Genomic DNA, 16,280 nt, shown 5'->3' with positions numbered 1-16,280 from the left:
CTTAAGATACAGAGCTTGGTGTAAAGCAAAACCTGGTGTTAAATTTTGGGATGGAAAGGAGATAGAAGATGAGGGGCCAGCCCCTTCTCTGTAGGTGGGTCCTGGCAGTAGGTAGGACTCCAGGCTGAGAGAATGCACGATGCAATCAGCATCCTGAAGAGTTCACCATGTGAGAGGAGACAGGCAGAGGGATGCAGAGGTGGGAGAACACTGGGGAAGCAATGGGGCGTAGATCCAGGATAACTATTTCTTTATTTTCCTATCAAACCACCCTAGACCTGTCCCACCTTAATTTTAAAGTATATTTTGCCTCTTGTCAGCCTAGTGATTAAAGCACTCTTCTCCACATCCTGATGTGCACTCAGACACTGGCATGGGCTGCCCCATTCCTGGGAGCATCCCAGGCCAGGTTGGACAGGGCTTGGAGCACTCTGTGACAGTGGAAGGTGTCCCTGCCCATGGCAGGGGGTAGGATGGGATGAGCTTTAAGGTTCCCTCCAACCCGAAGCAGTCTGTGATGTTATTTCCTGCAGTGATAATCCTGCTGCCTTTAGAGAGATGGGTGTGGGCGTGCCTTTGGCTCTGTGTTGGAATTTGCACCTGCTTGTACCAGCAGGGAGCTGAGACCTTAGAGCTTATTTAGTTTTCTTTCAGTTAATCCACCCCCCATCCTCAAATGAAAGCTTCAGTTATGTACCCAGGGAGTTTTTCCTCTCGTTTTCCACTGAACTCTTGTGAGATGCCATGATCTTTGAGTGATGGTTATAGGCTCTGTCAGAGGAGAAGCATCATTCTGACAGACAGCAGGTATTTTGGAAATAAATGACAAAAAAACCAAAATACAAGACCAGACTGTGGAAGTAAAGAATGTGTATTTTTGTTGCTTCTGTGGTCGTGAACAATCTCTCCTCACCAAAGGCAGCTCTTCAAGAGAGGAAGCACAATTTGGCTAAAATTGCTTGAATGAGGTCATAAAATTATACTCCATGAATGGTCCTGTTATTCACAAAGCACAGTTGTTTGGATGGAAATTGCTGAAGACCTTTCACTGGTACTGTGGGGAAAAGAGAGATTTTGTGAGCCTCCCACGATTTAGCTGCTGAGGGGATTAATACTGAAGTAACAGCCAAATACCCTGTTAGAGACCACTTGTACTCTGCTGTACTCCAGGGGCTGTTGCTCCTTGGATGTGATCTTGAGCACAGCTCATCAGATACTGCTTGCGAGAAAGTACATTTGTATTGTACCTTAAATGTCAAAACATGTATCCAGGACCCCCTTTTCCAAAGCCTGGAGCTCTTCCTTGCCATTCCTCCTTCAGTAGAGTCACTGCTCATGCATGGGGTGTTTCTGGATGGGGGATTGGAGGGAGAAATCCCCTCGTGCAGTAGGATGCAGGGGATACTCCACTCACCTGGAATGACAGAGAACTTGTACGTGAGCAAAATAGTTGCCAAAATTATCTGCTGTGCCAATCAACAAGGCCAGGGCTTGTTCTTGAAGAGGAAAGTCAAGGAACCTTTGATGCATCTCGCCGTGAAGAGTGCATGTGTGTCAAGTCTTGGATGTGCCACCTCAGCGCACTGGTCCAGTACTCACACACCTGGCGTGCTCCAGAGGATTTCCTTCGTGCACTTGGTTTTCAGCTGGAGGATTCGAGTTGATGAAAAGCCCAGATCTGACTTCATACCAACAGGTTTTTAGTTTGGGAGTCCAGAGAAAAGGTACAGCCTCCTTAGGAATATTAAACTGCCAGAGGGCAGGTTCAGATTAGAAATTGGGAAGGAATTGCTGTCTGTGAGGGTGGGCAGGCCCTGGCACAGGGTGCCCAGAGCAGCTGTGGCTGCCCCTGGATCCCTGGCAGTGTCCAAGGCAAGGTTGGATGGGGCCTGGAGCAACCTGAGACAGTGGGAGGTGTCCCTGCCCATGGCAGGGGGTGGAATGGGATGAGCTTTAAGGTCCCTTCCAACACAAATCATTTTAGGATTCCCAGAAGCCCTGCATTTCTCATAAGATTGCTTTTTAATTTTTTTTGTAGTTCAGCAGATGAAGAGCCAACTTCATTTAATAAGGGATGTTGGCTGAGCTTCAGGGCATGGATTAAATACAGCAGTGTGTGGGGAATGGAGAAAAGGCTGAATGTGAAGAGGCTGGTTGTTCTGTCCCTAATCTCAAAAAAAGCAAGAGGTAAAGGGATCCAGAGAAAGGACAACAGGAGAGAAAAGCAAAATATAGATCTTTCTCTTTATTTTCTTTTCTTCTTTTTTTTTTTTTTTTTTGGTATTGCATTAGTTCTTTTTTCTGCAGGTGTCTTACAAAAGCAGTGTTTTGTTATCTTCTGTATTTCATACCTCCTGTGTCCGTGCCAGGATACCTGCTTTTATATGGTGGACAATGGGAGTGCAGCTGGCACTGAGCCGAAGCCTGAGCTGTTCTGCACCTCATGCGGATTTGAGTTCAAATAAATAGTTTGACTCACTCAAGGAGTGAATCAAAAGAAGGAACTCGAGCCTCTAGCCTACAGGCACCGTGCTGTGCAAGCAAGGTGTATAAACATGTAAGTTTTTCTTCAGTGTGCAGTTCAATATGAAGCTCGTGCTGGAGCAGAGTCGGTGTTTCAGACCCACTGTAGTCCTGCTCAGGAGAGTGCAAGGATATTTTGGTTTAGACCTGGTGTTACAGACATCCAGGAGAGTGGAAGTTTGTTGTCTGTCCTTCTCTCAGATCTGTCTTTGGTGCTAAGTGCATGAGTATGAGTAAACTGCAGCGTTAAAAAGTAAAACCAGGGAAAACAGCCCCCTGGAGCCTCCACAGCAAGGTGGGGATAAGTCGCTGATCCTGTGTTCAGATTTTGTGCTGTTGGAAGGAGGTGGTACCTTGCTGGTGGTGGCTGGGGACAGGTTTTCCTGCCCTAGACTGGCTTTGGTCCCTCAGTCACACAGCAAGGTCACACCAGCATGGTGATGGATTTAAGCCTAATGGTACAAGTTTTCCCTTAGCCATTGTCTGTCCAAGCTGGATTGGAACCACTGAGCATGACGGGGAGAATGGTTTGAAACTAAAAGAGGAAAGATTTAGAATAGGTATTGGGAAGGAATTCTTGACTGTGAGGGTGGTGAGGGCATGGCACAGCGTGCCCAGAGCAGCTGTGGCTGCCCCATCCATGGAGGTGTCCAGGACCAGGCTGGATGAGGCTTGGAGCTACCTGACCTGGTGAGTATCACTCCTGTGGTGGTTGGGATTGGAAAAAAGTGATCTTTAAGGTCCCTTCCAACCTAAACCGTTCTGGGATCCTGTATGACATTTCTAGGAACACAGGTGTAGGATAGCTCCACCAGGTTGGACAGCCCAGGTTCCTGGTGAACCTTGCAGCTGCTCTGGGGTCTCTTCTGAGTCCCACTAGTAGCCTCTTGGAAAGCCAGAAGGGATGTGACCACTCTGGTGTCCCCAGAAGTCTTCAGCAAGACCTCAGGCTGATGGATGTGCTTATCTCCATGAGTATTACTCATCTGAGGAGGGGCTGTGAGACGATACCCTTGGTTGTCATTGCTGGCTGGTTTTGTCATGCCTCCAAAGCCCTGCAAATCACTCACGACGTGGCATGGTCGTCTGTGTATGAGAGGTGAGATCTACTCAGAAATTGTTTTTATTACGTGTTGGTGATAGCAGATAAATAATGTTCCCTCTGGCTAGTACACGGGGAGATGGTTTTCTCCTGTGTCTTCACATCAGATGATTAATAACAAGCATTAATCCCCATGAATGACAGCAGTATGTGAGGAGCAAAACACATGTTAGAATAATTTGAGGGGCTGTTGTTGGGTCATAGGCTAACTCATTCTCTTCATATATAATATTTTCATAAGGTGTAAATATTTCTAGGCTTGAGATGTTGGCTGGAGATCAAGTTTTGGGTATCAGCATCACTGTCTGGACCAAAACTGACCTGAACTTCCAGTGTAAGTTAATTAAAGTAGATTTAGATTGGATATTAGGAAGGCATTTCGTAGTGTGAGGGTGGTGAGGCGCTGGCACAGGGTGCTCAGCGAAGCTGTGGCTGCCCCTGGATCCCTGGCAGTGTCCAAGGCCGGGTTGGATGGGGCTTGGAGCCCTGGGATAGTGGGAGGTGTCCCTGCCCATGGCAGGGGGTGGAATGGGATGAGCTTTAAGGTCTCTTCCAGTCCAAAGCACTCTGTGATTCTGTGAATTCAAAAGTTGAATTTTGGAAAGCCTGTACTATTCATGAGCTTAAATTGAATTTGGCAACTGGATATGTTGAAAATCCCCAGGGGGAGCTAATTTATTTTTAATGTCCAGGCATTTCAAGTGAAATGTCAGAATGAAATGTGTCATTTTGGAAATGCCAAAACATTTTCTTTTTGACAGCTTCTCAATGAAGCTTTTCAACTTTTTGTTTGGGAATTACAGTTAACAGCTAGAAGGAGGGGAGATTAAACAAGACTTGGTAGTAGTGGACTAAGACGTTTAGTTTTGATTCAAATAAAATGTGGAGGGGGTAAGCTTTTCTTTTTTCCCTGTGTCACTTCCCCCCCAGATCTGTTTCTCATTGACTCAAGCCATTTTCCTCCTACTTTTAATACAAGTAAGAGATGTCATTGGATTAAAAAAAAAAAAAAGGTTATTCACCTCTTCCAGCTCCTGGAATGCCCTGGTTTGGAATCTGTGAAAACGACTGATGGAAAACCCGTGTGGGAATATGTGGAACAGCCCATTGCATCTGGTGATCCTAAATTCAGGATTTCATGGCAGGGCTGTAGGGCTGCCCATGGTGCCCAGTGCAGCATCCCAGCCCTCGCTGGCCATCTTGGGCTCCACAGTAAAGCAAGTGAGGCCCTGATGAATCCACTGGCAGGAGTTACTGAGGCATCATTCTGGGGCTGGAGGAGGCGATGAGGCGCCTTGGGGAGTTGGCACCACAGATTAGGGAGCATTGTCCTGACTGAGCCCACCAGGCACAGCACAGTGGGGGATTCCCTGTCCCTGGAAGTGTCCAAGGCCAGGCTGGACAGGGCTTGGAACGGCCTGGTCTAGTGGAAGGTGTCCCTGCCCGTGGCAGGGGTTGGAACTGGGTGGTCCCTTCCGACCCAAACTGTTCTATGATTTTACAATCCTGAGCTGCTGTGCTGCCCATTCTCTCTCAGCACCATCTTCCCACCCGCCTAAAAGCAAACTCTGATTTTTTCAGGTCAATGCCCCTTTTTTTTTTTTTGGAGGGTAAGCTCAACAGACAGCTTGGTGATGCATGATGTTTTCGTTTGTAGGGCTCGTTACTACACGTCTGGCAGTGGAGTGACATCATTCTCACGCTGGGGTCTGCAGTGAGCCATTGATCTTGATGTACCCTCTTTGCAGGCAGCAATGTGTGTTCTTTCCTTAGCATTTTGGGCAGGAGATGCATCATGCTGCCTGCTGGAGCCCAAGGAGGAGCATCATCAAAATGAGGGATGCCAGAGGCTTAATTGGTCTTTGAGGATCAGCCCCCAGCTCGTTTCTGTCTTCAGCTCGTTTCCACTGTAGTCGTTCCCCTGGGTCTGAAGAATTGGTAAGAAGAAAGAGTTTTCCACCGGAGTGAGTCTCATCTAATTTTGTTCTGTGTTCTGGAGGAAACTGTGCGATATTCAATAGGCAGGAAACAGATGAAATTGAAGAAAAAAAAGAAATCACAGGGTTGTCCAGTTTTTTCAGAAACTCTGAAAAAGCTCCTGATTTTTCAAACCAGAGCATGCAATCCTTTGCACCTTCCTCCCCTATTTGAACCATCCCCTGGCAGTCTGGGGGGCTGTAATTCTCTGCTGCGTTATCATTTGCTCCCACGAGGCAGAGAGCAGCCTGCTCCTGCCAAAACACTGGCAGGCTTTTTGCAAAGGCAACACCACCAAACAGAGGAGCTGAGGACACTGGAGGTCAGGGCTGGACGTGTTGATTTCCTTTACCCTAATTAGCAGGCTAAGCTTCCAAATGCAGCCCAAAAGCAAGTGTGTGGTGGTGGGGGAGGCGGATGGAGTTGGGATGCGCAGAGGGGTGAGTGATCCCTCGGGAATTGCTGGAGAATTCCCGTGCCCACTGGCGACTGGGAGCTGTCAACGCCATGGCGGGCGAGACGGAGGTCGCAAACCTCTGGAGGAACGTTTTGCACAGTGTGGATCCAGTAGCTGTCATCCACATCCGAGGTTGGGGAAGAGCTGTGTGCAGGGGGATGGCAGCAGCCCTGTAGCTTTTGTTTCTTTAATTGCTAACAGCAAGGCACTGCTGTTCTCTGGAGGAGAGGGGAGATGCTCGGGTTTATATTTGCTCTTCTCCCGTTACTTTTACCTGGCTTGCTTCAATCTCTGCTGCTGAGCTCTGGAGGATTTTCACACTGATAAAATAGACTTAGCCAGCACCAAAGCAAGGATTTTTTTAAAAGCTTATTTAACTGTGAGACAGCAATAGGGAAATGTCACCAAACATTTGCTTGGTTCTGCCATCAGGTTGGTGTAGCAGGGCTTTCAGATGGTTCCCCATATGTGGGGAAAACACATTTTCTGTTACTCATACTGCAAACAGCTGTGTCTGGAAAAGGCAACCTGCAGCTCTATATGCTACAGGGTGCAAGGTAAAATTAATTTTCTGTGGAAGTGGCAAACTTTGGATGGGGTCTAGAAGTGATTTGGGTAGCTGATGATGTAAAAGTATTCCTGCTCTGCGTGGTGACTGTTCTTTTGCTTTAGCTGCTATGGCCCTAATCCTAAAACAAGGCTGAATTATCACCTTTGGGCTATTTTGGGCAGGTCTCTGCTGCACCAGGGTTTGGAAGTGATTGTTGGTGATGTCTCACTTTGCACAGTGGGGAGAGATATCATAGAACCCTAGAATGATTGAGATTGGAAGGAATCAAAAGATCAACTTAAAGCTCATCTTGTCCCATCTCCTGCCATGGGCAGGGACACCTTCCACTGTCCCAGGCTGCTCCATTCCCTGTCCAGCCTGGCCTTGGACACTGCCAGGGATCCAGGGGCAGCCACAGCTGCTCTGGGCACCCTGTGCCAGGGCCTGCCCACCCTCACAGACAGCAATTCCTTCCCAATATCCCATCCAGCCCTGCCCTCTGGCACTGGGAAGCCATTCCCTGTGTCCTGTCCCTCCATGCCTTGTCCCCAGTCCCTCTGCAGCTCTCCTGGAGCCCCTTTAGGCCCTGCCAGGGGCTCTGAGCTCTCCCTGGAGCCTTCTCTTGTGCAGCTGAACACCCCCAGCTGTCCCAGGCTGGCTGCAGAGCAGAGGGGCTCCAGCCCTGGAGCATCTCGGTGGCCTCTTCTGGACTCATTCCCGCAGGTCCATATCTTTTCAGTGCTAAGGACCCCTGAGCTGCATGCAGGACTCCAGATGGGGTCATACCAGAGCAGAGGGACAGAGTCCTCTCCCTTTACCTGCTGGCAATATCTCCCCAAATATCATCTGGCTGTCGTGGGTTGACTCTGGCTGGATTCCAGGCAGCCACCAAAGCAGCTCTCTCACTCCTCTTCACAGCTGGACAGGGGAGAGAAAATGTAGCAGAATGGTCGTGAGTTGAGATGAGGACTGTGAGAGATCCCTCACCAAATACCATCGTGGGAAAAACAGATTCAGCTTGGGGATATTATTTTAATTTATTAACAACAAAATCAGAACAGGATAATGAGAAGTAAAAACAGACCTTGAAACACTTTACCTCCACTCCTCCTTTCCCAGCTCTCTCTCCTCTCCCAGTGGCACAAGGAGACAGGGAAGGAGGGTTATGATGTGTTCATCACACCATGGTCCTGACACTGCTCAGGGAGAGGAGTTGGAGTCCTTCCCGTGCCACAGCATGTGCTCCCCTCTCCACGGGCTTCCCTCTGGGTCACAGCCTCCTCTCAGGCATCCCCCTGCTCTGGCATGGGCTCCTCCAGGGGCTGCAGGTGCATCTCTGCATCCTGGTGCCCTCCATGGCCTCAGGGGCACAGCTGCCTCACCATGGGCTGCACCAGGGGCTGCAGGGGAATCTCAGCTCTGGCACCTGGAGCAGCTCCTGCCTCTCCTGGCCTGACCTTGGTGTCTGCAGAGTTGTTCCTCTCACATGTTCTCACCCCTCTCTCTCTCTGGCCACAATTACAACGGGGCAACAACTTTATTTTCTTCTTAAATCTGTTATCCCAGAGACATCACCATCATTCCTGATGGGTTTGGCCTTGGGGTCTGTCCTGGAGCTGGCTGGCATTGGCTCTGCTGGACATGGGGGAAGCTCCTGGCAGCTTCTCACAGAAGCCACCCCTGCAACTACCAAAACCTGGCCACGCAAACCCAGTACATCTGAGTAAGAGCATTTTCCACCCACACACCCACAGATGGGTGTGAAGCCCTCATGGACACTGGGGTCTCCCATCCATCAGCTTGTGCACCAAGTTGATGTCTTGAGGGTGGTCAGGGCTTGCTCTTCCAACCTGTGCTGTAGTTATCCTTCTCCAAACCCAGCAGGATCTGCGCCAAAGGTGCACATGCTTGCCTGGCTGAAGAAAAAAATAAAAAACAACCCACCCCTGAGTCTATTTAGGGTGCCTGTGATTTATTTTTTTCTTTATAAAGTGCAAATGGGGAGTGCCTGTGTGGCAATACAAAGCAGGGAGAGAAATGCTGCTAAGTGCTGATTACTTCTTCATGTGGGCACAGCAAGGGTTCACTCAGAGGTCTGGGGAGAATGGTGTTTTTGTGATTCTGTAAATGGCTGCACTCAAAGGTGGTAATTTGAATTTCTCTAGTCCCTAATATATATATTTTATATATATTTTATATATATATATATATAAAATAGCCTGGGTAGAGCCAGTAGTGAGGCTTTGGCTCATCCAACCCCCATCCCTTGTTAGCAGTATGCTTATGTTATCTTTTGAGATGAAAGGTGCCCCAGAAATGTAAACCACCAATGGAACTGTGCTCCTTTTAATGTAAAATACTACTAATAAATACTGTCCTGCTGTTCCCCTCATCCCTTGCCGTCACAAAGCACTCCATAAATTGCACTCCAGCCGCTTGCATTCCAGCTGTTGCGCGTACCCAGACACAGCCGTGCGTGGGAATAAAAGAAATACTACCTTTGGGGTCACTGCTGATGTTACCCACAGGTTAATGCCAGTGGTTTGTATTTCCCTTCCCTCCCCCTTAATCCAGTCTCTGATCCATGTTGATCTGGAGGCTGAGTTCAGCCTGCAGCAGTTTATGCCTTTATCTCAGTTGAGTCCTAATACCAGCTGGCACAGCGGCTGTCTCGCACCCCTGTGGCCTGGGAAGAGTCGGTGACCTGGTCACTCTGCTCACCAGGCAGTGGAACGAGGCTCAGTGAAATCCTGGCTGTTCACCTGTCCTAGAAATGGGACAGGGTTGTGTTTTTGATGGCCTCGCTTTGCTGCCTTTTCCCATGGATTTAAAACTGCTGCCTGGCGCAATGCGGTGCTCAGGTTTCCCTTTGGCAAGCACTGCTCCTCTCCTCCTAGGCTTGGGTCTTTGCTCATGGAGGAGAGTCTCAGCCATCCCTAAATCATGTTTCCCTTCTGTCAGCCGCACCTCCTTCCCATCCAGCATCCACTCAGAGGGTGAGTGTTTTGGAAGGAGGGACGAGTGTGCCTGAGCTCTGCAATGTCTCCATAGGGAGCTCCTGGCTCCTCAGAACATCCTCCAGCTCCCTAATTGTCCTTCCTTCCTCATCCTCATGCTTTTGGCCCGGGAGAGAACATCAGCCAGTAAGTCAGATGCTGTCCTGGCCCATGCACAACAGTTGAAATTCCCCAACTGAAATTTATTTTTAAATTTCATTAGACATCCAAAACTCTTTCCTAGCACTGAACCATCTATATTTTGGAATCATAAAATGGTTTGGTTTGTGAAGGCCATCTAGTCTGCTTGAAATGGGCAGGGACATCTTCTATTAGACCCCCCATCAGAGCCCCGTCCCACCAGTCCTTGAATGTTTCCAGGGATGGGGTTTGTTTTTTGTGCCCCAAAACTGGAAGGCTAAAGATTTTGTTGGTGCTCAGCTGCAAACTGTCCTCCACACCCATTTGCTGGGGCTCAGGCGTATCCAAATTATCCAAGTTCAGACTGGGCTCCCATGATCTGGCCGCAGCCTGGGGGACGATAACCTCCATCACAAAGGTCCAATCCAGAGCCTGGGTTATTTTAAAGCAGGTAAGTGGAGGAGCCCACTGAGATAAATGATCAGGTAATCACACAGGTCCAAACTGTGAAACCACCTTATGTCATCAAAGCAATTTGAAAATCAATTTGATGTCTGGCAGGGAGGCAGACACGTCGGGTCCCTTCGGTGTTCATTAGCATTCAGGTGGCAGCACTCTGCCAAAGCTGCTTTTTCTGGGAAAGCTATTGAAAAAAAAATTAAAGGAGGAGGGAAAAATTAAAATTGGGCATTAACCATAATTTCTTCTCATTAAAGGTAACAACAGCTCCTGCACCAGTCTGGAATGGGGCTGGTTGATGGGTTTTCAAGATGGGGAAACAGAGTGCACACCACAGAAGTGAAGTGATGATCAAATAAGAAAGCAAATGAGGCTCCCCCCTCATTTTTAACAAAGGCAGGAGCAGCGTCGGTGGCAGAGTGGTTTAACTGAGCAGTTAGAAAATTGGAGGTCAAAGCCTGACATGGCTATTGATGAATTGAGGGTGTTGGAAGAAGAGTAGCAGACATCACGAGTGGGCTGTAGGGACTGAAACATGAAGCAAGATTAAAAGGAGTTAAGTACCTGGACGTGGTGTGACTGTGCAGCAGTGAGGTGAACCATAATTACAGTCACCACATGCTGCAGACTGGAGAGAGACCAAGGGAGAGAGGATCAGAATGGGGTAGGGCAGAGCAAGGGGGGGAAGATTCAGGCTGTTTGTTCCAGATGTGTTTGGGCTGGTTGTGTGGTGCAACACCTGCTGGTCACCTCTTTTTTGCCATCTCCTCCTGAGTTACTCTGTTTCATACCTTGATGTTTCCCATACAGCCACAGGTCATTAATGAAGGGCTGGCTGAGCGTGAGACTAAGGCAACTTCCCTGTAAAGCATCCTCATGTAAAGCATCCTCATCCTTCAGTGATTGAAGGAGCAAATCCTTTGAAGCTCTGGCCTGGTGGTTCATACTATGTGGGGCATACTGGGCAGGGTGTTGGGGTGGAGCTGGCTCAGGGCTGGTAGCAGCTCTGAGGAGGGGTTTTCCTGCCTAGTGTTGTCAGGTGTCAGGCTCCCATTGCAGCTTTTCTTGCAGTGGTATCACTTAGTTGCTCTCACTTGATGAGGTCTCTTGTTTTCATGAAGACTTTATGAGCTTCATATATTCCCATCATCATGCCTCCCTTTGAAACTAGAGTGGAGATGATGCCCTGGGCAGGTGATGTACTGAAAATTGTAGATGCAGAGACTTGCATGTATTTTTTTTATTAAGCTTTCTGGTTTACAAAGCCAAGCTCTAAATGAATCCCTAACGACTGTGACTGCAAAATTATCTCCATGAATCCAAGCGTAGCAGCACCTCCCTGAGTCTGCAGGTAGCCTGAGACAGTAAAATAATGGGTGAACAGTTCTGCCTCTTACCAGCTGCTTCAGGGAGTTCAGCTTGGTGACTTTGCCTTGATTTTCCCTGATAACATTTTCCCTGATGATTATTTTGGTGTTTTAAGTGACAAAGGGAATGGACTAAGTGGGTGGCATGGGGGTTGTAAACATGTGATCTTTAAGGTTCCTTCCAACCCAGACAAGTCTGTGATTCTGTGGTTCTAAATCTCCCAAAGCCTGTTAGCACCATACTTTTCCATGTTTGTGCTGATTGCATGATCAATTGATTGAATCCTTCTTTGCATGTAACATTTTTCATCCTGGCTTCTAAAGGAAACAGGTCTGAGGCCTGGCTCTTTCTCTGTCCCATCAGTAATTCTTGAACCATGCAGTGGGTGAGGGTCAGATTTGTTGGAGGACTAGGAATAATTTGAAATGCCTAGATTTCTTCGGAATAAATGTCTTGCCAGGGGCCCTAATGACCTGAGTGAGGAAACATCTGCAGTGATACGAGACACAGCAGTGATGGTAGAGCCTTGCCATGTGGTTGCCACCCAACTGCAGATGGGTGGATGCTTTTAAACAAATTAATCCTGAGGGTGCCTGCAATCTCTGTGCAGCCAGACTCTCCTGGGATAAATCCTGGCCCTAATTCCGAGCTGTCTGGCATCTCATGTAGTCATCCAGCCTCCGCAGAGCAGGGACAGGGAGCAGCCTCACTGGTGTTTGACTGTGAGGCACTGAGGGACTGGACCTTTTGCATGTGTCTGAGCCGGGCAGACACGAGTCTTGAATCAAATTAAAAAACACAGCAAGTTGTGAGTTCGTTAGACATGACTAAGGGCTGCTCGGGTTAATGGAAAAGTTGAGCAGAGCTTAATTGTTCCAGCGTAAAGAGCACATGGAGGAGCCATGGAGGCAGTCAGGGGGATGTGTATAAGGTGTCACTTGTAGGGTGGGAGGGAGTAGATAAGCCAGCATCACTTTAGGAAAAATATAAAACTAAGACTCAGAAGCTTTTATTTTGAGGGCTGTTGGTGCCAGAGCAGCTGCAGCAGGGAGCTGGCCTGGAGTGCTGTGGTTCAGCTGTGGTTCAGAATTTTTTTTTTTTTTTTTTTTTTTAATGCATTTGCTTTATATGGGGGGATTTTGTGCCAAATGAGATACCATATGCTGGTGGCAATCTTGCTGTGTGCCATGTGGCTGTCTCCCACAGCTGGCATGGAGCCCATCTGTAAGTGCTGATGGGTGGGAGGTTGTTTGTGTGCCTGCAGACCCCTGTCAGCTGCTGGACACATGGACTGAGCCACAGGTCCCCAGGGCTGCCATGGAAGTTGGGCAGTGACACAGAGAGGGTCAAGAACTTACTCCCTGCAGTGGTTTCCCAATGTCTTCTCCAGCCATCCTAGAATCCTACAATGGTTTATGTTGGAAGGGATCTTAAGGATCACCTAGTTCCATGCCCCTGCCATGGGCAGGGACACCTTCCACTAGACCAGGTTGCAGTGCCAGAGCTCAAGGGTGGAAGGTGAGGGGTGGGCAGCCTTCAGATCTCTCAACAAAACCTCTTCCCTCCTCTCCCGCCACTCCATCCCATGACAAGATGTGTTTGTGCCTCCCAAATTTCCATTCCTTAGACCCCTTGTCTCCGCGACCAGCCTCACCTCTTTGCTTGCACATCACCTGCACATCACTTGCTGATTGGTTTTGTAGCTATTTGGGAAGGTGGGAGAAGAGGCAAAGAAGAGAGGAAGGGTTGGGAAAGGCATCACAGTTGTTGGAGTGAGTGGTCAGATCCCTGCTTGCCCCAAGGGAAGACAGGGACACCAGGCTGAGCGTGGGGAGCCCCAGCCAGCATCCACATCCCTCCATCACAGCTGTGAGGAGTCAAGGAGAGTTTAGCAAGTGTTATATCAGCACAGAAAAACATACTTGATGCAGAAACATCATGAGGTGAAATGAAAATTTTATACATCTGCTTTTTCTTTCTCCCTCTTTTACGCCTCAGTAGCACACACTGAAGTTGTCTGGGTGGATCTGACCTCAGCACTTGGGTCATTTTATGACTGTTCTTGCTGTTTTCATGGGAGTCGAGTGATTTATGTGCGTCTTTGCAGATCTGGGCCTTTAGTTAATATCGAAGTGCACACCCACGCATGCCACTGTGGCAACATCTAATAACCCCAGTGTAGAAAAATATTTCCTTTTCATTGTAGCAGTTAAGCTGGAATTTCTGAGAGGACTGATGGCATGAAGTGCCGAACTCCCACCCAGGTAAATAAGAGTTGAGCATGTTATTCTTTCCAATTCCCTTTTTGACAAACTCCTTGGAACATGTCTCTGCTGATGGTAGATTGTGTGGGGAGAGGAGGCAGCTGGAGCCTGGGTGGCTTCCTGACAGCCGCTCTTGCTGGTACTTTGGAGCATTTAGGCATTGCCCCCTGAGCTCGTGTGCTGGGAAAAACCATCTTGCCAGTGCTGTGCAGAGCAAGGTGGTGCTGGATGGGGAGGATGCTGAGGTCTGTCCCCAGCTTTCCTTGATAACTGGCTTGCCCCAGGGTGACTACAGGACTTGAACTCTATTTTGGCAGCTCTAGCTCCTAACCCTGCTGCCTTCAAGGGCTACATCTTCCCTGGAAGAGGTCTGCACTGTGCTGATGATGGTGAGATCCCTTCTGGTCCTAGGCTGGGCTCCTGGTCCTCAGCAATCAGGTGCCAAATGCTCAATGTGCTCCAGCAGTCCTGGTTTGGTACCAGGCCTTAAGACCTAGCAGGAGCATTTGGCCCCAGAATGCTGCGTCTCACTGGGTCACGGTGAGAGATGTTATGTGTGGATACCAGGAGGAGATCCCTGAAGGTGAGGGGAGAGAGGGGAGGAATTAAATAAAAATAAGAGAATGTTTGTCCCCCCTAGCCAGCAAAGCGGGATTAATGAAATTCTGCAGAGGGCAGAGGGAGGGCAAGGACACAGTCAGCAAAAAATGGATCTGGATGGCTGTAACATAAATATGGAGGGGGATGGAGGAAGCTGGAGACACTGCCCTGCAGAATTAGCTCAACACTGACCATATTTGAAGCCCCTGCCGGCCTCAAAGGCCCTCATTCAGTACCCACTTTGTTTCAACAATTAGAAAGCCGAAGGAGCATCTGTCATACAAATTGTGTGGTAGGACAGATGCCCAGTGTGAGGTCCTGCACTGGCAACCAGTGGTTCAAAACAAACAAACAAAAATGTCCCTTTCAGTCAAGAGATCTGCTGTTAGGTTGTCTCCAAATGCCTGTACATTGACAGAGTCAGTTTTTTTCCTCAGGGTGTCCCTCCAGAGCTGGGCTGTGCAGCAAGAAAAGGTGCTCTGCTCTATGCATCATGAGTTAATTATCAACTTCTAATCACATCTGGTATGGCTGTCTAACAGGCCATGTCCTGGCTGTCACTGTGACGTGGTGAAACCTGGTGATGAAGCTGAACCTGCTCATTGTTCCAGGTTTTCCAAAGCAGCTGTGGCTGCCCAGTCCCTGGAAGTCTCCAGAGCCAGGTTGGACGGGGCTTGGAGCAATGTGGGATAGTAGAAGGTGTCCCTGCCTGTGGCAGGGGATGGCACTGGATCATCCTTAAGGTCCCTTCCAACCCAAACTGTTCCATGATCTTCTCGTAAGGAACTCCTGCAAACAGTTCTGGAGTGCTTTGGAGGAGAGTCATGGAACAGTTTGGGTTGGAAGGAATCTTCAAGACCATCTAGTTTCAACCCGCCTGTCATGGGCAGGGACATCTTCAACAACATCAGGTTGCTCAAATGCCCGTCCAACCTGGCTTTAAGTGTTTCCAGGGGTGGGGCATGAACCATTTCTCTGGGCAGCTTATTCCAGGGGATGGGTTGGGTGGCAGAATTCCAGAGGCTGATTTGATGCTCTTAAGCCCATGATGATGCTCCTTCTTTGCCTCTGGGTAAATGTCAGGTCCTGTTATGGGGTGCAGGAAAAGGAGAGATCCCAGATGGCCTCTCAGTTTGAAATTTCAGATTGAGAGAAAAAATGGCCTTTCACTCCTACCTCGTGTAGGGATTGATGTGGTTGGGGGAAAAGCCACAACAGCATTTTGCCTTTCTTCAGAGCACCTCCCTGTCCCCCACTGAGAGGGGTGGGAAGTTTGGCAGTTCCTACTTACAGAGTGCCTGAGAAGAAATATTTTCAAAATTTTCTTAAAATACATGATAGAAACAGACTTTGGGGCCCATACTGCTGAAGAATCCATGACAGAGAGCAATGCTGGAAGTGGAGGCAGGATTTCTTGCGAGAGCTGGGTGGGTGCTTTCATGTTTTAGTCCAAGGCAGGGTAGACCCAGAGGTGGATCCCATTTAGAGCAAGTGGACCCTCATGGAGGGGGTTGTGGGTTGTCCTCCTCTCAGATGTTAGGACTGCTGGGGGAACAACCCTTCTGATGGAATAAAGGGAAAACGGGCGCATGACTCTCCAAACCAGTTCTCTAGGCACTTGCTTGGAAAGCAGACGGTTGATTTCTCCTCTTGAGGGCTTTCAGACACTCCTCTGTGTTTAGCTTTGCTGGACAGTTTAAAGGAAAATGCTGAGAAAGATGAAATTTCCTATTCAGTCCTCTCAGTTCATTCCCTGAAGCTCGAGGAAGGCTCCCTGGAAGGTCAGTGGCAGCTCCTGCAGTAGCGTGATGGACTCGCTTCCCTTTCCCCCACCGCGTCCCCG

At 48.7% G+C, this 16,280-nt stretch overlaps 1 protein-coding gene across 3 annotated transcripts in view; it reads left to right on the top strand.

Annotated features, from left to right (window-relative positions):
* The window catches only part of ZBTB7C (zinc finger and BTB domain containing 7C), a 153,387-nt gene that overhangs the window by 31,055 nt on the left and 106,052 nt on the right, over window positions 1-16,280 (top strand). The window lies entirely within an intron of this gene.

Source organism: Corvus moneduloides, chromosome Z, assembly GCF_009650955.1.
Source record: "Corvus moneduloides isolate bCorMon1 chromosome Z, bCorMon1.pri, whole genome shotgun sequence".
NCBI lineage: Eukaryota > Metazoa > Chordata > Aves > Passeriformes > Corvidae > Corvus > Corvus moneduloides.
Note: the sequence above shows the minus strand (reverse complement) of the source record. Positions and strands in the feature narration are given on the sequence as shown.